Raw genomic sequence first — 25808 nt, 5'->3', positions numbered from 1 at the left:
TCAAATGATTTTTGACTAGGGTGCCAAGATCATTCAATAGAGAAAGAATAGTCTTCTAAACCAATGGTGTTGGAACAACATGAAAAAAATTAAGTTGGACCACTTGCTCATACATATACAAAATTTAACTCAAATTGTATCAAAGCTCTAAATATAATAGCTAAAACTGTATAAATACCTTAGAAGAAAATCTTCACGACCTTGATTTGGCAGTGCTTTTTGTGATGTAACACTGAAAGCAGAGGCAATAAAAGGAAAAATAGGTACGTTGGACTTTATCAAAATTAAAGGCTTTTATGCTTCAAAAAACAAGAAGAAAGTGAAAAGTGAACTCACCGATAGGAGAAATATTTGCAAATCATAAATCTGATAAGGGACTTGTGGCCAGAATATTTGTAGACCTCTTACAACACAAAAACAAAAATCAAAGATTCTAGTTTTAAAAAAATGGATGAAGAACAGACGTTTCTGAAAATACAGATGCACAAATGGCAATAAGTACATTAAAGAATGCTCACCATCAGTAGTCCTAGCAAATGCTAGTCAAAATCACAATGAAATTCCATTTAACATGTACTACCTAGCAACCTAGATAGCATATTGAAAAGCAGAGACATTACTTTGCCAACAAAGGTCCGTCTAGTCAAGCCTATGGTTTTTCCAGTGGTCATGTATGGATGTGAGAGTTGGACTGTGAAGAAGGCTGAGCGCCAAAGAATTGATGCTTTTGAACTGTGGTGTTGGAGAAGACTCTTGAGAGTCCCTTGGACTGCAAGGAGATCCAACCAGTCCATTCTGAGGGAGATCAGCCCTGGGATTTCTTTGGAAGGAATGATGCTAAAGCTGAAACTCCAGTACTTTGGCCACCTCATGTGAAGAGCTGATTCATTGGAAAAGACTGATGCTGGGCGGGGTTGGGGGCAGGAGGAGAAGGGGATGACAGAGGATGAGATGGCTGGATGGCATCACTGACTCGATGGACATGAGTCTGAGTGAACTCTGGGAGTTGGTGATGGACAGGGAGGCCTGACGTGCTGCGATTCATGGGGTCGCAAAGAGTTGGACATGACTGAGCGAGTGGACTGAACTGAATTGAAGGTGACCATAATAGTAAATTTTAAAAGATAATAGCAAGTATTGGCAGGGATATGGAGAAGCTGTATAGTGTTCATACATTGCTGGTATGTAAAATGGAATGTAAAATGGCACACTCACTTTGGAAATCAGGTGGTTTCTAAAAAACAATTTAAACATGGTATTAATTTTACTTAGCATTCCTTTCCCATGTATTTACCCCCAAGAGTAATGAAACCATATGTCTACCCCAATAGATGCACACAAACATTCACAGCAGAATTATTCCTAATAGTCAAGAGGTGTAAGCAACCTAAATGCTTATTAACTGATGAATGGATAAATAAACTGTGGTATATCCATGAAATGGACTATTACTCTGCTATATAAAAAGGAATGAAGTACTTTTACATACCACAACATGGATGAATTGAAAGCATTATGCTAAGTGAAGGAAGCAAGCCACAAAGGACCATATAACACATGATTTCATGTTTATGAAATGTCCAGAGGAGGCAAATCATCGAGGCAGAAAGTAGATTAGTTGTTGCCCAGGCCATCATGGACTCAGTGGACATGAGTTTCAGCCAACTCTGGGAGACAGTGAAGGCCAGGGAAGCCGAGGCTGCTGCACTTCATGGGGTTGCAAAGAGTTCGACGTGACTTAGCAACTGAACAAAAACAAAGGGCTTAAAAGGACAGAATGAGGGTCAGAGTTCTGCCAAGAGGACGCACTGGTCATGGGAAACACCGTCTTCCAACAACACAAGAGAAGACTCTATACATGGACATCACCAGATGGTCAACACCGAAGTCAGACTGATTATATTCTTTGCATCCAAAGATGGAGAAGCTCTATACAGTCAGCAAAAACAAGACCGGGAGCTGGCTGTGGCTCAGATCATGAACTCCTTATTACCAAATTCAGACTTAAATTGAAGAAAGTAGGGAAAACCACTAGACCATTCAGGTATGACCTAAATCAAATGCCTTATGATTATACAGTGGAAGTGAGAAATAGATTTAAGGGCCTAGATCTGATAGATAGAGTGCCTGATGAACTATGGAATGAGGTTCGTGACATTGTACAGGAGACAGGGATCAAGACCATCCCCATGGAAAAGAAATGCAAAAAAGCAAAATGGCGGTCTGGGGAGGCCTTACAAATAGCTGTGAAAAGAAGAGCAGCAAAAAGCAAAGGAGAAAAGGAAAGATATACCCATCTGAATGCAGAGTTCCAAAGAATAGCAAGGAGAGATAAGAAAGCCTTCCTCAGTGATCAATGCAAAGAAACAGAGGAAAACAACAGAATGGGAAAGACTAGAGATCTCTTCAAGAAAATTAGAGATACCAAGGGAAAATTTCATGCAAAGATGGGCCCCATAAAGGACAGAAATTGTATGGACCTAGCAGAAGCAGAAGATATTAAGAAGAGGTGGCAAGAATACACAGAAGAACTGTACAAAAAAGATCATCATGAAAGATAATCATGATGGTGTGATCACTCAACTAGAACCAAACATCCTGGAATGTGAAGTCAAGTGGGCCTTAGAAAGCATCACTACGAACAAAGCTAGTGGAGGTGATGGAATTCCAGTTGAGCTATTTCAAATCCTGAAAGATGATGCTGTGAAACTGTTGCACTCAATATGCCAGCAAATTTGGAAAACTCAGCAGTGGCCACAGGACTGGAAAAGGTCAGTTTTCATTCCAATCCCAAAGAAAGGCAATGCCAAAGAATGCTCAAACTACCGCACAATTGCACTCATCTCACACGCCAGTAAAGTAATGCCCCAAATTCTCCAAGCCAGGCTTCAATAATACGTGAACCGTGAACTTCCTGATGTTCAAGCTGGTTTTAGAAAAGGCAGAGGAACCAGATACCAAATTGCCAGCATCCACTGGATCATGGAAAAAGCAAGAGAGTTCCAGAAAAACATCTATTTCTGCTTTATTGACTATGCCAAAGCCTTTGACTGTGTGGATCACAATAAACTGTGGAAAATTCTGAAAGAGATGGGAATACCAGACCACATGACCTGCCTCTTGAGAAACCTATATGCAGGTCAGGAAGCAACAGTTAGAACTGGCCATGGAACAACAGACTGGTTCCAAATAGAAAAAGGAGTACGTCAAGGCTGTATATTGTCACCCTGCTTATTTAACTTATATGCATAGTACATCATGAGAAATGCTGGGCTAGAAGAAGCACAAGCTGGAGTCAAGATTACTGGGAGAAATATCAATAACCTCAGATATGCAGACGACACCATCCTTATGGCAGAAAGTGAAGAGGAACTGAAATGCCTCTTGATGAAAGTGAAAGAGGAGAGTGAAAAAGTTGGCTTGAAACTCAACATTCAGAAAACTAAGATCATGGCATCTGGTCCCATCACTTCATGGGAAATAGATAGGGAAACAGTGGAAACAGTGTCAGACTTTATTTTTGGTGGCTCCAAAATCACTGCAGATGCTGATTGCAGCCATGAAATTAAAAGACTCTTACTCCTTGGAAGGAAAGTTATGACCAACCTAGATAGGATATTGAAAAGCAGAGACATTACTTTGCCAAAAATGGTCTGTCTAGTCAAGGCTATGGTTTTTCCAGTGGTCATGTATGGATGTGAGAGTTGGACTGTGAAGAAAGCCTAGCGCTGAAGAATTGATGCTTTTGAACTGTGGTGTTGAAGAAGACTCTTGAGAGTCCCTTGGACTGCAAGGATATCCAACCAGTCCATCCTAAAGGAGATCAGTCCTGGGTGTTCATTGGAAGGACTGATGCTAAAGCTGAAATTCCAGTACTTTGGCCACCTCATTTGAAGAGCTGACTCATTAGAAAAGACTCTGATGCTGGGAGGGATTAGGGGCAGGAGGAAAAGGGGACAACAGAGGATGAGATGGCTGGATGGCATCACTGACTCGATGGACATGAGTCTGAGTGAACTCCGGGAGTTGGTGATGGACAGGGAGGCCTGGCGTGCTGCGATTCATGGGGTCGCAAACAGTTGGACACGACTGAGTGACTGAACTGAACTGAACTGATTTGAAGGTGATGAAACTGTTCAAAAGCAGACTGTGCTGATGGTCTCACAAGCCTGGGAAAACACTGAAAACCAGTGAACCATCCTCTTTAAGAAGGAGGGATTGTGTGGTACAGGAATTATATTAGTAATGTATATATTAATAAAGCTATCAGCAGAAAAACGTTCTGAAAAATGTTCAGGGTCTAGAGTGAGGCACAGTGTTTTTAGACCTAACAAAGGTACAATCCATAGAAAGGGAAAAAATGGACTTCATCAAGATTAAAAGGAATCTGTTAAAAGGATGAAAAGCAAAGCTATAGTTTTGGCAAAATATTTGCAAACCACAGAGGACTAAAGTACCATACCACCTTACCTGTCTCCTGAGAAACCTGTATGCAGGTCAAGAAGCAACAATTACAACTGGTCATGGAACAACAGACTGGTTCAAAATTGGGAAAGGAGTATGAAAGGCTGTATATTTTCACTCTGCTTATTTAACTTATGTGCAAAGTAAATCATGCAAAATGCCAGGCTGGATGAATCACAAGCTGGAATCAAGATTGCCAGGAGAAATATCAACAACTTCAGATATGCAGGTGATACCATCCTAATGGCAGAAAGTGAGGAGGAACTGAAGAGCCTCTTGATGAGGGTGAAAGAGGAAAGTGAAAAACCTGGCTTGAAACTCAACATTCAAAAAACTAAGATCAAAGCATTCCCCAAATAAAAGGGGAAAAAGTGAAAACAGTGACAGATTTTTATTTTCTTGGTGTCTAAAATCACTGTAGATGGTGACTATAGCCATGAAATTAAACGACACTTGCTCCTTGGAAGGAAAGCCATGACAAACCTAAAGTATTAAAAAGCAGAGACGTCACTTTGCCAACAAAGGCCCATATAATCAAAGCTATGGTTTTTCTGGTAGTCAGGTACAGATGTGAAAGTTGGACTTAAGCAACTATGTGAAGGTTGCTTCTTGCTCCTTGGAAGGAAAGCTATGACAAACCTAGGCAAAATGTTAAAAAGCAGAGATATCCCTTTGCTGACAGAGTGATCTCGGGTCATTTCCAAGGCAAACCATTCAACATCACAGTAATCCAAGTCTATGCTCCAACCACTAATGCCGAAGAAGCTGAAGTCAAACAGTTCTATGAAGACCTTGAAGACCTTCTAGAATTAATACCCAAAAGATGTCCTTTTCACCATAGGGTATTGGAATGCAAAGGTAGGAAGTCAGGAGATACCTGGAGTAACAGACGAGTTTCGCCTTGCAATACAAAATGAAGCAAGGCCAAGGCTAACAGTTTTGCCAAGAGAACGCACTAGTCATAGCAAACACCATCTTGCAGCAACACAAGAGGTGGCTGTACACATGGACATCACCAGATGGCCAACAACAATTTCAATACTGATTATACTTTTTTCAGCCAAAGATGCAGAAGCCAAAGATACAGTCAGCAAAAACAAGACCAGGAGCTGACTGTGGCCCAGATAATGAGCTCCTTACTGAGAAATTCAGACTTAAATTGAAGAAAGTAGGGAAAGCCACTAGGCCATTCAGGTATGACCTAAATCAAATTCTTTATGATTATACAGTGAAAATGACAAATAGATTCAAGGGGTTAGATCTGGTAGACAGAGTGCCTGAAGAACTATGGATGGAGGTTTGTGACACTGTACAGGAGGCAGTGACCAAAACCATCCCAAAGAAAAAGAAATGCGAGAAGGAAAAATGGCTGTCTGAGAAGGCTTTACAAATAGCTGAGAAAAGAAGAGAAGTGAAAGGCAAAGGAGAAAGGGAAAGATATACCCATTTGAATGCAGAGTTCCAGAGAATAGAAGGAGAGATAAGAAACTCATCTTAAGTGAACAATGCAAAGAAACAGAGGAAAACAATAGAATGGGAATGACTAGAGATTTTTTTCAAGAAATCATACACACCAAAGGAATGTTTAATGTGAAGATGGGCATGATAAAGGACATAAATGGTATGGACCTAACAGAAGCAGAAGAGATTAAGAAGAGGTGGCAAGAACATACAGAAGAACTGTACAAAGAAGATCTTCACGACCCAGATAATCACGATGGTGTGATCACTCACCTAGAGCCAGACATCCTGGAATGAGAAGTCAAGTGGGCCCTAGGAAGCATCACTATGAACAAACCTAGTGGAGGTAATGGAATTACAGCTCCGCTATTTGAAATCCCAAAAGATGATGCTGTTAAAGTGCTGCCTGCAGTATGCCAGCAAATTTGGAAAACTCAGCAATGGCTATGGGACTCGAAAAGGTTAGTTTTCACACCAGTCCCAAAGAAAGGCAATGCCAAAGAATCTTCAAACTACCATACCGCCACCGCCATCACCGCCAAGTCACTTCAGTCATGTCCAACTCTGTGCGACCCCATAGAGGGCAGCCCTCCAGGCTCCCCCGTCCCTGGGATTCTCCAGGCAAGAACACTGGAGTGGGTTGCCATTTCCTTCTCCAATGCATGAAAGTGAAACGTGAAAGTGAAGTCACTCAGTCGTGTCCAACTCAATGGCACTCATTTCACATGCTTGCAAGGTAACACTCAAAACTCCTTCAAGCTAGTCTTCAACAGTAAATGAACCAAGAACGTCCCGGTGTACAAGCTGGATTTGGAAAAGGCAGAGGAACCAGAGATCGAATTGCCAGCATTCATTGGATCATAGAAAAAGCAAGGGAATTCCAGAAAAGTATCTACTTCTGTTTCATTGACTATGCTAAAGCCTTTGTGTGGATCACAACAAACTACGGAAAATTCTTAAAGAGATGGGAGTACCAGATCACCTTACTTGCTTCCTGAGAAACCTGTATGCAAGTCAAGAAGCAACAGTTAGAACTGGACACGGAACAATGGACTGGTTCAGAATTGTGAAAGGAGTCCGTCCAGGGTGTATTGTCACCCTGCCTATTTAACTTGTATGCAGTGTGTGTCATGCAGCATGCTGGGCTGAATGACTCACAAGCTGGTGGCAAGGCTGCCAGGAGAAATATCAACAACCAGTATGTAGATGATACTACTCTAATGGTAGAAAGTAAAGAGGAACTAAAGACCCTTTTGAGGAAGTGAAAGACGAGAGTACAAAACCTGGCTTAAAACTCAACATTCAAAAAACATGGCTAATTCATGTCAATGTCTGGCAAAAACCACTACAATATTATAAAGTAATTAGCCTCCAATTAAAATAAATTAATTAAAAAAAAACTAAAATCATGACATCCAGTCCTATCACTTCATGGCAAATAGAAACAGTGGCAGATTTTATTTTCTTAGGCTCCAAAATCAATGTGGATGGTGACTGCAGCCACAAAATTAAACGACACTTGCTCCTTGGAAGGAAAGCCACGACAAACCTAAAGTATTAAAAAGCAGAGACATCACTTTGCCAACAAAGGCCCATATAATCAAAGCTATGGTTTTTCTGGTAGTCAGGTGCAGATGTGAAAGTTGGACTATAATGAAAGCTGAGCACTGAAGAATAGATGCTTTCAAAATGTTGTGCTGAAGACTCTTGAGAGTCCCTTGGACAGCGAGGAGAAAAACCAGTCAATCCTAAAGGAAATTAACCCTGAATATTCATTGAAAGGACTGATGCTGAGGCTCTCATCCTTTGGCCACCTGATGTGAAGAGCTGACTCATGAGAAAAGACCCTGATGCTGGGAAGATTGAGGGCAGGAGGAGAAGCGGATGACAGAGGATGAGATGGTTAGATGGCATCACAGACTCAATGCACATGAATCTGAGCCAACTCCTGGGGAAAGTGGAGGACAGAGGAGCTTGACCTGTGGCAGTCCACGGGGTCACAGAAATTAGGACTGAACTTGGTGATTAAACCACAACAATTCAGAACATATAAAGAGTTCTCAGGACTCCACGGTTAAAAGGTAATGCGACTGCAAAATGAACAAACGATGAGAACAAACATTTCACTAAACAGTGTGTAGAATGGAAAATAAGTGTATGAAACAACTTCTAGTAGTACTAGCCACTGGGAAAATGCAAATCAAAACCACAGGAAGACACAGCCACACACCTTTGAGAATCTGTCAGATGAAAAATAGTGTGGATACCCAATGCTGGTTAGGACACAGAGAAACTGTGTTGCTCATATGTTGCTGGAGGGAACATAAAATGGTACAGCTGGAAAAAGTGTACCACTGGGAAAAGTGTTGCAATTTCTCAAACAAAACAAAAAAGCCCCAAAACTGAACACGCAGCTACCCCCACAACTCAGCAGCTACACTCTTGGGCCTTCGTCTCGGAGAAATGCAACCTTAAGTCCACACGAGAGCCTGCACGTAGGCTTTCACACCAACTTTATCTGTGGATCAGGCTCCTACTGCTGTCGTGGTAAGGGTCATGTCCCTTTCTGCATCCTTATGCAGAAGGACACTGTGGTGACACCGGGCCCACCTGGATAAGCCAGGATCCTCTCCATCACAAGATACTGAATTTAAGCACATCTGCAGAGCCTCCTTTTCCAGATAAGATGACAGGACAGGGTCTAGAAATTAGAACTTACACTCTTTGGAGGCTGTTATTCATCCCGCCACAATCTGTCAATAGGCCCAAACTGCAAATGACCCACATGTCCCTCGATGGGCGACTGGTTAAACAACTGTGGTCCATCAAAACCATGGGATTCTACTCAGCAATTTAAAAATGACATATCGATACGTGAAACAACTTGAATCTTGATAATTACGTTACAGTAAAAGAAAGTGAAAGTGTTAGTCGCTCAGAAGTGTCCAGCTCTTTGCAACCGCACATGGACTGTAGCCCGCCAGGCTCCTCTGTCCATGGGATTCTCCAAGCAAGAATACTGGAGTGGGTTGCCCCTCCCTTCTCCAGGGGATCTGCCTGAAGCAGGGATCAAACCTGGGTCTCCCATCTTGCAGGCAGATTCTTTACCATCTGAACCACCAAGCCAATCCCAAATGTTACGTGTTATGTGATTCCACTTACATGACATCCTTGAAATTATAAAACTGTAGACCTGGAGAATGGATTAGTGGCTTTCATGAATTCTGGAGGGTTGGAAGTGAAGGGAGGTGGGTGTGCCTACGAAGGGGCCACCCCTGGGATTCTGTGCAAATGCTCTGCATCTTGACTGTCTCTTGCCAACGTGCACTTGTCGATGTGCTGTTAGTGATGATGAACTACACAGCTGACCCTTGAACTGTGGAGGGGCCAAGGACTTTGACCCGTTGGGCAGTCAAAAATCCACTTATAACTTTGGAGTAGGGTTTCCCCATATACACAGTTCTGTATCCATGGATTAATGAACCATGGATCATATAATACAGTAGCACATATTTATTGAAAAAAATCCACATATAAGTAGACCTGTGCAGTTCAAACCTGTGTTGTTCAAGGGTCAACTGTTCTAGAAGATATTACCACTGGAGAAGGCAGCATACAGGGTACATGTGATCACTGGGCATTATTTCTGTGATTGCACGTGAATGTTTAAAAAACTTTGGATTTTTAAACCTTTTTAATGGGCAAAAGATCTGAAAACATTTCCTCAAAGATATATAAACTGGCCAATAAGCACATTAAAAGATTCTCAGCATCATCAGTCATTAGGGAAATGCAAATAAAAACCCACAATGAGGTAACACTTCACCCTTCCTAGGATGGCTATAGTAAAGGAAATGGACAGTAATAAATATTGGTAAGAAGACAGAGAAATAGGAACCCTCACAGCTTTCTGGGGGGGAATGGAAAATGGTACATCTAGTCTGGCACTTCTTTGGCAGTTCTTCAAAACGTTAAACACAGAGCTACCATTCGACTCGGCAGTCCACTCCTAGGGGTCCATTTATGACAAATGTGACAAAGTACACGACCATACAGAGACTTCCATACAAGTATTCACAGCCATGTTACTCATATCTACTACTGTGGGCAAGAAATCCTGAGAAGAAATGGAGTGGCCCTCATAGTCAATAAAAGACTCCGAAATGAAGTACTTGGGTGCAATCTCAAAAATGACAGAATGGTCTCAGTTCATTTCCAAGAGAAGCCATTCAGCATCACGGTAATCCAAGTCCATGCCCCAACCACTGATGACAAAGAAGCTGAAGTTGAATGGTCCTATGAAGACCTACAAGACCTTCTAGAACTAACACCAAATAAAAGACGTCCTTTTCATCATCGGGGACTGGAATATAAAAATAGAAAGTCAAGAGATACCTGGAGTAACAGGAAAGTTTGGCCTCGCAGTACAAAATGAAGCAAGGGCAAGGCTAAGAGAGTTTTGCCAAGAAAGCACACTGGTCATAGAAAACACCCTCTTCCAACAGCACAAGAGACGACTCTACACATGGACATCACCAGACGGTCAATACCAAAATCAGATTGATTATATTCTTTGCAGCCAAAGAGGTAGAAGCTCTATACAGTCAGCAAAAACAAGACCGGGAGGTGACTGTGGCTCAGATCATAAGTTCCTTATTGCAAAATTCAGGCTTAAATTGAAAAAGTAGGGAAAACCACTAGGCCATTCAGATATGACCTAAATCAAATCCCTTATGATCATACAGTGCAGGTGGTGAGTAGATGCAAGGGATGAGATCTGGTAGAGTGCCTGAAGAATGATGGATGGAGGTTCTTAACATTGTATAGGAAGTGGTGACCAAAACCATTCCCAAGAAAAAGAAATGCAAGAAGGCAAAGTGGTTGTCTCCTGGGAAGCCTGTATGCAGGTCAAGAAGCAACAGTCAGAACCAGGAATGGAACAATGGATTGGTTCCAAATTGCGAAAGGAATATGCCAAGACTGTATATTGTCACCCTGCTTATTTAACCTATATGCAGAGTATATCACGTGAATGGCTGGGCTGGATGAATCTCAAGCTGGAATCAAGACTGCTGGGAGAAATATCAACAATTTCAGATATGCAGATGATACCACTCTCATGGCAGAAAGTGAAGAGGAACTAAAGAGCCTCTTGATGAGGGTGAAAGAGGAGAGTGAAAAACCTGGCTTAAAATCAACATTCAGAAAACTAAGATCATAGCATACAGTCCCATCACTTCATGGCAAATAGATGGGAAAAAAAGTAGAAACTGTGACAGACTTTATTTTTGGGGGCTCCAAAATCACTGCAGAAGGTGACTGCAGCCACCAAATTAAAAGATGCTTGCTCCTTGGAAGGAAAGCTATGACAAACCTAGACAGTGTACTAAAAACAGAGACATTACTTTGCTGACAAAGGTCCATTTAGTCAAAGCTATGGTATTTCCAGTAGTCATGTTTGGATGTAAGAATTGGACCATAAAGAAGGCTGAGTGCCGAAGAATTGATGCTTCCGAACTGTGGTGTTAGAGAAGACTCTTGAGAATTCCCTGAACAGCAAGGAGATCAAACCAGTCAATCCTAAAGGGAAATCAACCCTGAATATTCACTGGAAGGACTGCTGCTGAAGCTGAAACTCCAGTACTTTGGTCACTTGATGTGAAGAGCCAACTCACTGGAAAAGACCCTGACGGTTGAAAGACTGAAGGCAGGAGAAGTGGGCAACAGAGAGTGAGATGGTTAGATGGCATCTCTTTGAGTAAGCTCCAGGAGATGGTGAGGGACGGGGAAGCCTGGCGTGCTGCAGTTCACGGGGTCACAGAGTTGGACATGACTCAGCGACTGAGCAACAACAACAATAACAGAGCAGGAAACAACACAGATGTCCCTCCACTGGTGAGCGGACAAAATGTGTCTGTCCACACAGGGGAATACTTTTTAGCATAAAAAGGACTGAAATACTTGTATGTGCTGTGGTTTGGATGAACCTCAAAAATATGCCTGAGGAAGCAAGAAAAGAAAATATTATATTTTATACAATCCCATTTATATGAATTGTCCAAAGCAGGCAAATCTATGGAGACCACTGGCAAGTTGCTGGGGGTTGGGAGCAGGAATAGGGATTAACTCTTAACTGGCATGATGGGTTTACAGTGGGCTGGGAGATGCTCTAACCCTAGACTGTGGAGATTGATGGCACAAGTCAGTAAATTACTAAAGTCACACCCCAAATTGGTGAATTCTATGCTCAAAATGTATAATCATAAGGGATTTGATTTAGGTTATACCTGAATGGCCTAGTGGTTTTCCCTACTTTCTTCAATTTAAGTCTGAATTTGGCAATAAGGAGTTCATGGTCTGAGCCACAGTCAGCTCCTGGTCTTGTTTTTGCTGACTGTATAGAGCTTCTCCATCTTTGGCTGCAAAGAATATAATCAGTCTATGGAATGAGGTTCGTGACATTGTACAGGTGACAGGGATCAGGACCATTCCCATAGAAAAGAAATGCAAAAAAGCAAAGTGGCTGTCTGGGGAGGCCTTACAAATAGCTATGAAAAGAAGAGAAGAGAAAAGCAAAGGAGAAAAGGAAAGATATAAACATCTGAATGCAGAGTTCCAAAGAATAGCAAGAAGAGATAAGAAAGCCTTCTTCAGCGATCAATGCAAAGAAATAGAGGAAAACAACAGAATGGGAAAGACTAGGGATCTCTTCAAGAAAATCAGAGATACCAAAGGAACATTTTATGCAAAGATGAGCTCGATAAAGGACAGAAATGGTATGGACCTAACAGAAGCAGAAGATATTAAGAAGAGGTGGCAAGAATACACAGAAGAACTGTACAGAAAGGATCTTCACGACCCAGATAATCATGATGGTGTGATCACTGACCTAGAGCCAGACATCCTGGAATGTGAAGTCAAGTGGGCCTTAGAAAGCATCACTACGAACAAAGTTAATGGAGGTGATGGAATTCCAGTTGAGCTATTTCAAATCCTGAAAGATGATGTTGTGAAAGTGCTAAACTCAATATGCCAGCAAATTTGGAAAACTCAGCAGTGGCCACAGGACTGGAAAAGGTCAGTTTTCATTCCAATCCCAAAGAAAGGCAATGCCAAAGAATGCTCAAACTACCGCACAATTGCACTCATCTCACACGCCAGTAAAGTAATGCCCCAAATTCTCCAAGCCAGGCTTCAGCAATACGTGAACCGTGAACTTCCTGATGTTCAAGCTGGTTTTAGAAAAGGCAGAGGAACCAGATACCAAATTGCCAACATCCACTGGATCATGGAAAAAGCAAGAGAGTTCCAGAAAAACATCTATTTCTGCTTTATTGACTATGCCAAAGCCTTTGACTGTGTGGATCACAATAAACTGTGGAAAATTCTGAAAGAGATGGGAATACCAGACCACCTGACCTGCCTCTTGAGAAATCTGTATGCAGGTCAGGAAGCAACAGTTATAACTGGACATGGAACAACAGACTGGTTCCAAATAGGAAAAGGAGTTCGTCAAGGCTGTATATTGTCACCCTGCTTATTTAACTTATATGCAGAGTACATCATGAGAAACGCTGGACTGGAAGAAACACAAGCTGGAATCAAGATTGCCGGGAGAAATATCAATAACCTCAGATATGCAGATGACACCACCCTTATGGCAGAAAGTGAAGAGGAACTCAAAAGCCTCTTGATGAAAGTGAAAGAGGAGAGTGAAAAAGTTGGCTTAAAGCTCAACATTCAGAAAGCGAAGATCATGGCATCCGGTCCCACCACTTCATGGGAAATAGATGGGGAAACAGTGGAAACAGTGTCAGACTTTATTTTTCTGGGCTCCAAAATCACTACAGATGGTGACTGCAGCCAGGAAATTAAAAGACATTTACTCCTTGGAAGGAAAGTTATGACCAACCTATACAGCATATTCAAAAGCAGAGACATTACTTTGCCAACAAAGGTTCCTCTAGTCAAGGCTATGGTTTTTCCAGTGGTCATGTATGGATGTGAGAGTTGGACTGTGAAGAAGGCTGAGCGCCAAAGAATTGATGCTTTTGAACTGTGGTGTTGGAGAAGACTCTTGAGAGTCCCTTGGACTGCAAGGAGATCCAACCAGTCCATTCTGAGGGAGATCAGCCCTGGGATTTCTTTGGAAGGAATGATGCTAAAGCTGAAACTCCAGTACTTTGGCCACCTCATGTGAAGAGCTGACTCACTGGAAAAGACTCTGATGCTGGGAGGGATTGGGGGCAGGAGGAGAAGGGGACGACAGAGGATGAGATGGCTGGATGGCATCACTGACTCGATGGACGTGAGTCTGAGTTAACTCCAGGAGTTGGTGATGGACAGAGAGGCCTGGCATGCTGCGATTCATGGGGTTGCAAAGAGTCGGACACGACTGAGTGACTGATCTGATCTGATCTGATTTGATGCTCAAAATTCTCCAAGCCAGGCTTAAGCAATACATGAACTGTGAACTTCCAGATGTTCAAGCTGGTTTTAGAAAAGGCAGAGGAACCAGAGATCAAATTGCCAACATCTGCTGGATCATTGAAAAAGCAAGAGAGTTCCAGAAAAACATCTATTTCTTCTTTATTGACTATGGCAAAGCCTTTGACTGTGTGGATCACAATAAACTGTGGAAAATTCTGAAAGAGATGGGAATACCAGACCACATGACCTGCCTCTTGAGAAATTTGTATGCAGGTCAGGAAGCAACAGTTAGAACTGGACATGGAACAACAGACTGGTTCCAAATAGGAAAAGGAGTTTGTCAAGGCTGTATATTGTCACCCTGCTTATTTAACTTATATGCAGAGTACATCATGAGAAATGCTGGGCTGGAAGAAGCACAAGCTGGAATCAAGATTGCCAGGAGAAATATCAATAATCTCAGATATGCAGATGACACCACCCTTATGGCAGAAAGTGAAGAAGAACTCAAAAGCCTCTTGATGAAAGTGAAAGAGGAGAGTGAAAAAGTTGGCTTAAAGCTCAACATTCAGAAAATGAAGATCATGGCATCTGGTCCCATCACTTCATGGGAAATAGACGGGAAAACAGTGGAAACAGTGTCAGACTTTATTTTTCTGGGCTCCAAAATCACTGCAGATGGTGACTGCAGCCAGGAAATTAAAAGACGTGTACTCCTTGGAAGGAAAGTTATGACCAACCTAGATAGCATATTGAAAAGCAGAGACATTACTTTGCCAAAAAAGGTCCGTCTGGTCAAGGCTATGGTGTTTCCAGAGGTCATGTATGGATGTGAGAGTTGGACTGTGAAGAAATCTGAGTGCCGAAGTTTGATGCTTTTGAACTGTGGTGTTGGAGAAGACTCTTGAGTGTCCCTTGGACTGCAAGGAGATCTAACCAGTCCATTCTGAAAGGAGATCAGCCCTGGGATTTCTTTGGAAAGAATGATGCTAAAGCTGAAACTCCAGTACTTTGGCCACCTCATGTGAAGAGTTGACTCACTGGAAAAGACTCTGATGCTGGGAGGGGTTGGGGGCAGGAGGAGAAGGGGACGACAGAGGATGAGATGGCTGGATGGCATCACTGACTCGATGGACATGAGTCTGAGTGAACTCCGGGAGTTGGTGATGGACAGGGAGGCCTGGCGTGCTGCGATTCATGGGGTGGCAAAGAGTCAGACAGGACTGAGCAACTGAACTGACTGATAGTAGGCAAATTAAGCATCAATAAAGCATTTAAATGCTGGAAAGGATGTGGAGAAAAGGGAACATTTCTGCACTGTTAGCGGGAATGTTAACTGATACAGCCACTATGGAAGACAGCATGGAGATTCCTTAACGAACAAGGAATATAGCTACCATATAACCCAGCAATCCCACTCGTGCATATATGCCCTAAGAAAGCCACAATTGTAAAAGACTTGTGTACCCCAATGTTGACTGCAGCAATATTTACAATAGCAAAGACATGAAAGCAACCTAGATGTCCATCAACAGATGAATGGATAAAGAGGATGTGGTACATGTATACAGTGAGGCATTACTCGGCCATGGAAAGGAACAAACGTGAGTCGTTCAGAGTGAGGCAGATGAACCTACAGCCTCTCATACACAGTGAGGTAAGTCAGAAAGAGACCAGTAGCGTACGGTAACGCATGTATGTGGAATCTGGAAAGATGTACTGATGACCCTGTAGAGAACAGACTTGTTGACACCGCAGGAGAAGGTGAGGGCGGGGTGAATTGAGTGAGTAACATGGACACATACCCTATCGTGTGTAAAACAGATAGCACGGCGTTGGTATATAGCACAGGGAGCCCAGCCTGGCATGCTGTGATGACCTAGAGGGTTGGGATGGGGGCAGCGGGGCTCTATATATGTATGTATGTGTGTGTGTGTGTGTGTGTGTAACTACGGCTGATTCGCGTGTTGTACAGCAGAAACCAACACAACATTGTACAGCAATTTTCGACCCATTAAAGAAAGCTGGAAAAGGAAACAAACAAGTTTAAAAAAAATGTACCCAACTAATTTTCAAATGAGTAATGACCGCACTGAAGAGAGGAGGGAGAGGAAAAATCACTAATCCTTACGTATTTGAAACTAGGAGAGTGTTAGTCGCTCAGCTGTGTCCAGCTGTATGTGACCCTGTGGACTGTAGCCCATCAGGCTCCTCTGTCCCCAGAGGGATTTCCCCGACCCAGCAATCGAACCCAGGTCTCTTGCATTGCAGGCAGATTCTTCACCTCTGAGTCACCAGGGGGGCCCATATTTGAAACTACAGTATTTCACTCCACACCCTTAATCTTGAGTAGGGTGATGTGGACAGTTACAGACAGACCCCGGACGCTGGTCAGTGGTGTTGACTTTGCGGTGATGAGAACAAAGAATTAAGAAAGAGTTTCAGATACACTGTAGACTGAGCAACAAGCCTTCACGTGGTTGTGATGGGGAACCAGGCATCTCATGGTGGGCAGAGGGACGTGCAAGCAAGGAAGAAGCAGGATCGACAGAGAAGAACTGGACCCACTGGTAGGGACTCAAGGTTTCTGAAGTGTGCACATGCTTCTGCGTGTGCCTGTCTGTGTGCATCTGTATCTGTGCAAGTACATGTAACTCTGTGCACAGAAAGGGCCCAGAAGAAAAGACATCTAATAGCATACGAAGCGCCCAGGTCTGGGTTTCTAGTGATTTCATTCTCCATGAAAAGGAACCAGGGCTCCTGGGAAAACTGATGTCAGGGCTGGGGAAGAGCCCAAATCGTGTCACACCAGAACTTAAAGAAGTGGAAACAGACAAGCAACAACAGAACGTGTGTCACAAGGACACAGATGTCAGCGTGAAGCGTCTTCCGCTGGGCAAATCTGGGACAATTTGAATATCAAAATGCTGAAGGACAGTAAAGGATCATAGTACAAATCCATAAGCCCATGGATATAGACCACCGATCAACAGAAATAAATGAGTGGAAGAGAAAGAGTTTCCTTCTGACAGGAGCGTGTTGAGATAGTTTTTCTTGGAACACTATTCTAGTGAGACGGTATTTTTTCTTTTAGCACTTCCGAGGAAGGGACGGTGGGGTTGGCAAATCAGCATGTTGCAGTCACTGTGATCAAGTCTGTAATAAAGAAAAGCCTTTAAACCTGGGAGGAATTTTTTGATAAGGAGCCGGATTATTTGCATAACCTCAAAGTATGCCCCCTAGATAGTTTATGGGTTTCAAGGCAAGAGTGTCCTGTGCAGAAAAATAACTGGACAGTGTTTCCAGCGGGTGATTAAAGTTAGAGGCAGATGCGTTCATGTGCCTCAGGGATCGGACAACCCCAGAGGAACTCCACGTCACATGGGCCGTGTGAGCGCTGGGGGTGTGCAACCCAAGTCTGACCACGAGGAAACATCCGCCCCACCCCACCCTCCACCCCACAATGGCCGGACTGTACCCTTCAATAATGTCCATGTCATAGAAGACAGAAATTGGAACTGATCTACATTAAAGGAGGCTAAAGAGACAATGGTCAGATAGCATCACTGACTCGGTGGACGTGAGCTGGAGCACACTGGGTGCCAGTGGGGGACAGGGAAGCCTGGCGCACTGCAGTTCATGGGGCCACGAGAGTCCGATACGACCTAGAGACTGAGCAACCGACAAGAAAGAGACATGGACAGCCGAGGGATCCTGGGTCCTGCCTTGGACGGGAAAAAAGCTATTGATGCCAAGGACGTTGTCATGCCCTCTGACAAAGCCAGGAGGCAGATGGTACACTGCGGAAGGGCTGGATCCACCTTTCATGGCAGGGTTTGATGACCTTGCCAGAGCTTTAACAGCGGTCATCTTTGTTTTTTTTTGGAAATACGCAGCACAGTGTTTAGGGGCCTATGGGTGTAGAGTATGCAACCTACTCTCAGACAGTTCAGAAAAAAATGTGATGTGAGTATACATACAGAAAGGGGGCTCTAATGGTGCAGAAAGTGGGCACGATGCTCGCGATCAGTGGATCCCATCTTAGTCAAGGGTCTGTGCATGTTTTCTGTCTCATTGTTAACGTTACAGTTTTTCTGTAATTAAAAATCACTTCCAAATAAACAATTGGAAAGAAAAAAACCCAAACTCTGAGGTATCCCAGTGGTTCTCACTGTGGAGTTTTGCAACCCACCCCCCCCCCAAGCCAGGGGGCATTTGGCAAGATCTAGATAGTCTGGTTGTCATAACCCAGGGATGCTGCTAAACATCCCACAACGTTAGCCCCCCTCCGCAAAGAATGGTCAGCTCCAAATACCAACAGTGTGCTGACGAGATGGAAGACTGCGCTGCCGGTGATGGCTGGCAGGTGTCGGGGTGCCCTTGAGGAGGGTGGCCTGGCAGTGCCCTCTGAAATGCAACACATACCCAATAACACCCGTGTCACGGGCCAAGTTGTGTGTCCAGATTTCAGATGCCGAAGCTCTAAAAGTCAGCACCTTAGAATGTGACCGTATTTGGAGACAAGGCCTTTGAGGAGGCGATTAAGTTAAATGAGGCTATTAAATGAGGTGATTACATGAGACTGGTGTCCTTATAAGAAGTTTGGACATATAGACACCAGAGACACGCACGCACAGAGGAAAGACCACACAAGGACATGGCAAGAGGGCAGCCATCTCCAAGGACAGAGTGCCCAAGAGGAATCTACCCTACGGACCCCTGCCTTCTAGCTTCCAGCCTCTGGGACACTCAAACTTCTGTTGCTTCAGCCACCTAGTCTGTCACGGTTTGTTATGGCAGTCTCAAAAAAGTAACACGTCCTGGAAATTATCATAGATAGGAGCCCTCCCTTATTCGCCAGGGACACCGTCTAAGATCCTCAGTAGATGCTTAAAACTGAGGAGAGTAGCAAACCCTGCATGCTTTCTTTTGTACACATAAAACCTGAAGTTCATATACGTACAATTGAACCACAGTTGGTTTATAGTATTGTGTTAGTTCCGGGCATACAGCAAAGTGATTCAGTCATATACTGAAATACAAACTCATTATATACAAATATATACAAATTCAAAGTTTTACAAATTTACAAATATAAATGTACAAGTTACATACAAATATGAAACACATTGGCTTTCTTTTTCAGGTTCTTTTTCCATGATAAGTTATTGTGAGATACTGAGTCTCATTCCCTGTGCTATACAGTAAACCCCACTTTATCTATTTCATATACAGCGGTGTGTTAGCCCCATACTCCTGACTTTCCCCTCCTCCTTTTCCCCCTTGGTAACCGTAAGTTTGCTTTCCATGTCTGTGAGTCTGTTTTGTAAATGAGTTGGTTTGTATTATTTTTTAGATTCCACACGTAAGTGATATAGGGTCTGTCTTTCTCTGAGTTACTTCACTTAGTGTGATAATCTCTTAGTTCACCCACGTTGCTGCAAATAGCATTATTTCTTTCTACAGCTCTGCAGTATTGCATCATGTATACATGCCACGACTTTATCCACTCATATACTGAGGACGCTTAGGTTGCCCGTGTCCTGGCTGTTGTAAACAGTGCGGCAGTGAACACTGGGGTGCATGCATCTTTCCAAATTATGGTGTTCTCTGGATATATGCCCAGGAGGTGGATTACTGAATCATATGCTAACTCTATTTTTAGTTTTTTATTAAGGAATCTCCATACTAAATATAATAAATCTTATATTTAAATTATATCATAATTTAGATTGTTTGATGTATAAATTAAGCACGGTAAGAGATCAACAATAATATAGAATAGCAATACACTGTAATAAAAGTTATATGAATGTGGTCTCTCTCAAAATATTTTATTGTACAAATGTAATGCCTTTTCTATCTTAAGCACTGTGACTGCAGCCTGCAGTGTGAGGTGTGGCAGCAAAATTTAGCACAAAATCATTCCTCCTTCATTCTTTCACAGACAGAAGATTTGTTCCTAGCACAGAGCTTAGCAGTCTAAGCATACAATTTTTTTTTTCCTTTCCTTAAAAAGTTGAAAACTTTCACCTTTTTGCTTAAAGGAAACCCCTTACGGTTTCTCTTTGGGACATGAAACGGCCAGCATCAGTCCTTTTGCTTTTGGGAGCCACTGTGAAATAAAACAAGGGTCTCCTGATAACCACATGGAGGTCGATCTGATAACCAAGAGGGCCACCAAGTCAGTAAAGGGCAGGACGCGCCGGACAAGGGGTGATTCATCTCCTGGGGGGCAGCGCGGGAGGTGCGAGACTTCATCATGCTTCTGAGACTGGCACACAGTCTTATGGATTGCTTATTTCTGGAAAACTATGGATTGTTTATTTCTGGAAATTTCCATTTAATATTTTTGGACCATGGTTGACCACAGGTAACTGGGACTGTGGGAAGCGAAACCACAGATGATGGGGGCTACTGTACTCGTATGTAGGGGAGTGGGGCTCAAGGGAGGCTTTTAGAAAATCTGCCAAAACCTGATGCAAAACGGATTCTCAGCAATAGGGAACACTGTGGCGTGTACATACCAAGGGGAATAAAGGAGAGATTTAAGTTTTATTTTTCACTTTTTGGCTGTGCGGCAGGTGGGATCTAGTTCCCCAACCAGGGATCGAACCCATATCCCCCTGCACCAGAAGCATGGAATCTTAACCGCTGGACCATCCAGGAAGACCTAAGGTTTGAACTTCAGAATGAGCTCATCTACCATCCTTGGAGGGAGTCTTATCATGTTACTGAATGAGAAAGGCAAGATACAGAGAAGCATATATGATACAGTCCCATGTGTTTGGAAATCCATGATCAACCCCCTTTAAATCATGTATATTTAGTTCATTGTATATTATGAGCACTGGGAAAAACATGAGAATAAATCTTAGATTGTTAACATAGGTCATAGAAGTAAGGTAACCATGCCAATATAAAGGAAGGACTGCAGAAAAACATGCATTAAAGGAGACCAAAGCAGTCCGTCCTGAAGGAAATCAACCCTGAATGTTCACTGGAAGGACTGATGCTGAAGCTGAAACTCCAATACTTTGGCCACCTGATGTGAGGAGCCGACACAATGGAAAAGACCCTGATGCTGGGAAAGATTGAGGGCAGGAGGAGAAGCGGGCGACAGAGGATGAAATCGGTTGGCATTACCAACTCAATGGACGTGAGTTTGAGCAAACTCTGGGAGACGGTGAAGGACAGGGAAGCCTGGCATGCTGCAGTCCACGGGGTCGCAAAGAGTCAGACACGACTAGGCGACTGAATGACAACGGTAAACCTCTGTAGAGTTGCAGGTGTGTGTTGCAAAGTACAAAGCCGAGAAAGCGAAAGGAAAAAAGATCAGCCCTGGGATCCGTGGCGTGAGGTGCTGAGTGGAAGGCAGGGAAGAGGGGAGGGGGTTGGAGCAGAGGCCAGAGACACCAGCCTGCTGGCCCCATGCCGGCCCTGGGGGGCACCTGTGTGTCTTTGCTCACTCAGTCGTCACAGCACTCCTGGGTACAGCCCTGTTAGGATCCTGAGTTCATGGATACAGAGACTGAGCACAGAGAAGGCAGTAGCTGAGCCTGGCTTCGGCCCAGGAAGGCCGGCTCTCAGACTGTGCTCCCAACCACTCCGTGAATCTGCCACTTGACTTTTGAAAACATAATTGTGAAGGAAGGATTTACCATTTCAGAATTCGGCAAATGTGTTAAGAATAAAAAATAAAAATAAGGAAGGTTGGAGCAGATCTGCATGACACAGTGAGTAAGTATATATGTACGTGCCTGTGTATGTATGGGATTAGGAAATGGCACCCCACTCCAGTGTGCTTGCCTGGAGAATCCCAGGGGCGGCGGAGCCTGGTGGGCTGCTGTCTATGGGGCCGCACAGAGTCGGACACGACTGAAGCGACTCAGCAGCAGCAGCAGCTGTGTGTGATGTATGTATGTGGTATTATCCATTTCTGTGTACACTTTATTTGTGTGTACAAATAAAGTTATGTCCTGCAAATAGAAAATGTACTTTCTTAACTTAGGTCCATGGGACACTTACAAAAGCAATGATTTTATTTTTGTACTTGGACAGAAAGAAAACCTTCATGAAAAAAAGTAGAGATTTCACAGGCCACATCCTCTCATTGTAAGCCTGGTTAAAATGGAAATAAATAACAGTAATAAAAAAGGTACTGCTTAAAAATTAAGAAAACATTTCTTAAAAGAACACTAGATTAAAGAGAAAATCAAGACATAAAAACTATCAAGAAAGCAATGAGAAGGAACATATTACACAGTAAGATCTATGTGTCATAACTAATGCTGTAATCAGAGGAAAATTTATAACCTTTAAAATGCTTCTTAAAAGAAAGACTAATTAACCATACTGTTACTCCCAATTAAGTTAAACATTAATAAGGTTAACCAGGAAGGGGGAATTAATAGACATAAAAGCCCAAACTGGTGAAGTAGAAAACAAAAATAGCAAAAAAAGGTAGCTTTCTGATAATGAGTATAATAAATAAGACAGATGACTCTCTCATGAATTTGATGAAGGGAAAAGGACAAAACTATAAAGCTCAAGCAAGGGGAAAGAGATGAGAGATGCAGAAGACATAAAATCACCAAGAGAGACAAATCGTTGTTACCAAGTGGCAACATAAATCCTCGGGGAGTTAAATAGCAATGAATAAATTACCCCAAAGGATGCAGTGAATTTATTTAGAACAAATTACCATAAACCAGACTAGGAGGAGACTAAAGATCTCCTTTAAAACATGGCTTTACAACCAGATAGTTTTACAACTTAATTCCAATATTCCGCCTTTAAAGAGAAGATAACTGCAAAGTTCTTCAAACTGTTCCAGAACACAGAAAAAGGTAGCCAGAGTTCCCTTTTGTAAAACATCATATTTACACACCCTTGATGGCAGATTTCCTGCTCTTCTGAACCTGAGCCCCTTTTATTTCTGGGGTCAGATGTCAGGGAGGTCTCTCGTCAGGACTGAGAATACGGTTTCACGGTTTCAATGGGTGTTTAACACACACACGACACTTTCTTTACGCAGACCTCAACCGACAGGTAGGCCTGTGATGCGCTATCTTTTGCCGTTTAACAATCGTAGAAATCAGTATCGTGAAAATGGATCATTGTGTAAATGTGTAATATCAGTGTAGAATAAAATTCTGTCAGGGTTTTGAAGGGTGTACGCGTTTTTCATTTTCACTGAAATTATCTTGTCTCCATAGAGATTGTAGCAACTTAACCTTCCAACATCAATGAGGTGGAGGCTGTCCCGGTACATTCACCCATAAAGTATTATCCACTCTTTGATGTTTAATAATCAGAGAAGCTAAAAATTCCACTGCTGCTTTAACTTGCATGTCTTGTAACTGAGGTTCTCAGCATCTTCTCATCGTTAAGAATCACTGGCATTTTCTTTTCTGAGAACGGTTTTTGTATCTTTTGTCTTCATGATTTATAAGAGCTTCTTAATATATTGATGAAATGAGCCCTATGTTTATGATATGAGTGGTAACTATTTTCCTCAAGATATAAATTTTAAAAATTATTTTTGGGGACTTCCTTGGTGGTCTAGTGGTTAAGAATCTGCCTTACAGGGCAGGAGACATAGGCTTGATCCTTGGTCAGGGACCTAACAGAAGCAGAAGAGATTCAGAAGAGGTGGCATGAATACACAGAAAAGCTGTACAAAAAAGGTCTTAATAACCCAGATAATCACGATGGTGTGGTCACTCACCTAGAGCCAGACATCCTGGAGTGCAAAGTCAAGAGGGCCTTAGGAAGCATCACTATAAACAAAGCTAGTGGGGGTGATGGAATTCCTAAAAGATGATGCTGTTAAAGTGCTGTACTCAATATGTCAGCAAATTTGGAAAACTCAGCAGTGACCATAGGACTGGAAAAGGTCAGTTTTCATTTCAATCCTGAAAAGGGGCAATGCCAAAGAATGTTCAAACTACCATACAATTGCACTCATTTCACATGCTAGCAAGGTAATGCTCAAAATACTCTAGGCTTCAGCAGTATGTGAACCAAGAACTTCCAGATGTACAAGCTGCGTTTAGAAAAGGCAGAAGAATCAGATCAAATTGCCAACATTTGTTGGATCACAGAGAAAGCAAGGGAATTCCAGAAAACCATCTACTTCTGTTTCATTGGCTATGCAAAAGCCTTTGACAAAATGGATCATAACAAACTGGAAAATTCTTAAAGAGATGAGAATACCAGACCACCTTACCTGTCTCTTGAGAAACCTATATGCAGGTCAGGAAGCAACAGCTGGAACTGTACATGGAACAACTGACTGATTCAGAATTGGGAAAGGAGTATGACAAGGCTGCATATCGTCACCCTGCTTATTTAACTTATATGCAAAGGACATCATGTGAAATGCTGAGCTGGCTGGATCATAAGCTGAAATCAAGATTGCTGGAAGAAATAGCAACAACCACAGATACACAGATGATACCACTCTAATGGCAGAAAATGAAGAAGCACTAAAGAGCCTCTTGATGAGGGTGAAAGAGGAGCGTGAAAAAGCTGGCTTAAAACTCAACATTCTAAAAACAAAGATCATGGCATCTGGTCCCCTCACTTCATGGCAAACAGGAGAAAAAGTGGAGGCAGTGATAGAGTTTATTTTCTTGGGCTCCAGAATCATGGTGGATGGTGACTGCAGCCTTGAAATAAAAAGACACTTGCTCCTTGGAATGAAAGCTATGACTAACATAGACAGCATATTAAAAAGCAGAGACATCACTTTGCTGACAAAGGTCTGTATGGTCAAAGCTACAGTTTTCCCAGTAGTCATGCATGGATGTGAGAGATGGACCATAAGAAGGGTTGAGCACCAAAGAATTGATACTTTCAAATTGTGGTGTTGGAGAAGACTTTTGAGAATCTCTTGGACTGCAAGGAGACCAAACCAGTCCATCCTAAAGGGAGTCAACCCTGAATATTCATTGGAAGGACTGATGCTAAAGCTGAAAATCCAGTACTTTGGCCATGTGATGCGAAGAGCCAACTCATTGGAAAAGACCCTGATGCTGGGAAAGACTAAAGGCAAAAGAAGAAGAGGGGAGCAGAGGATGGCACGGTTGGATGGCATCACCGACTCAACGGACATGAGTGTGAGTAAATCCCAGGAAACAGTGAAGGACGGGGAGCCTGGGGCTGCAGTTCCTGGGGTCGCAAAGAGTCAACATGGAATTAAGATCCCAACGCGGCGGAGCAACCAAGCTTGCGTGCTGCAGCTACTGAGCCCGTGGGCTGCAACTGAGACCTGAAATAGCCAAATAAATATTTTTTTAAAAATTACTTTTGGTATTTTTTCTGCTAAGACAAGTATATTTTCTATATTTTTCATTAAAGTGTAATTGACATACAATAAACTGCACGTTTAATGTATACAATTTAGTAACTTTTGACATACGATGAAACCAGTGCAATAATCAATGTGT

General features: G+C 42.7%; 1 protein-coding gene across 11 annotated transcripts in view; it reads right to left on the bottom strand.

Moving 5' to 3' along the window:
• Positions 1-25808, bottom strand: part of KCNQ1 (potassium voltage-gated channel subfamily Q member 1) — a 380089-nt gene that overhangs the window by 237735 nt on the left and 116546 nt on the right. The gene's annotated exons all lie outside the window — the stretch shown is intronic.

The sequence above is a fragment of the Bos grunniens genome, chromosome 29 (assembly GCF_055505025.1).
Source record: "Bos grunniens cultivar Pamir isolate PY7600 chromosome 29, Bosgru_T2T1.0, whole genome shotgun sequence".
In the NCBI taxonomy this organism is placed as follows: Eukaryota; Metazoa; Chordata; class Mammalia; order Artiodactyla; family Bovidae; genus Bos; species Bos grunniens.
This window is presented reverse-complemented; position numbering and strand designations above follow the sequence as displayed.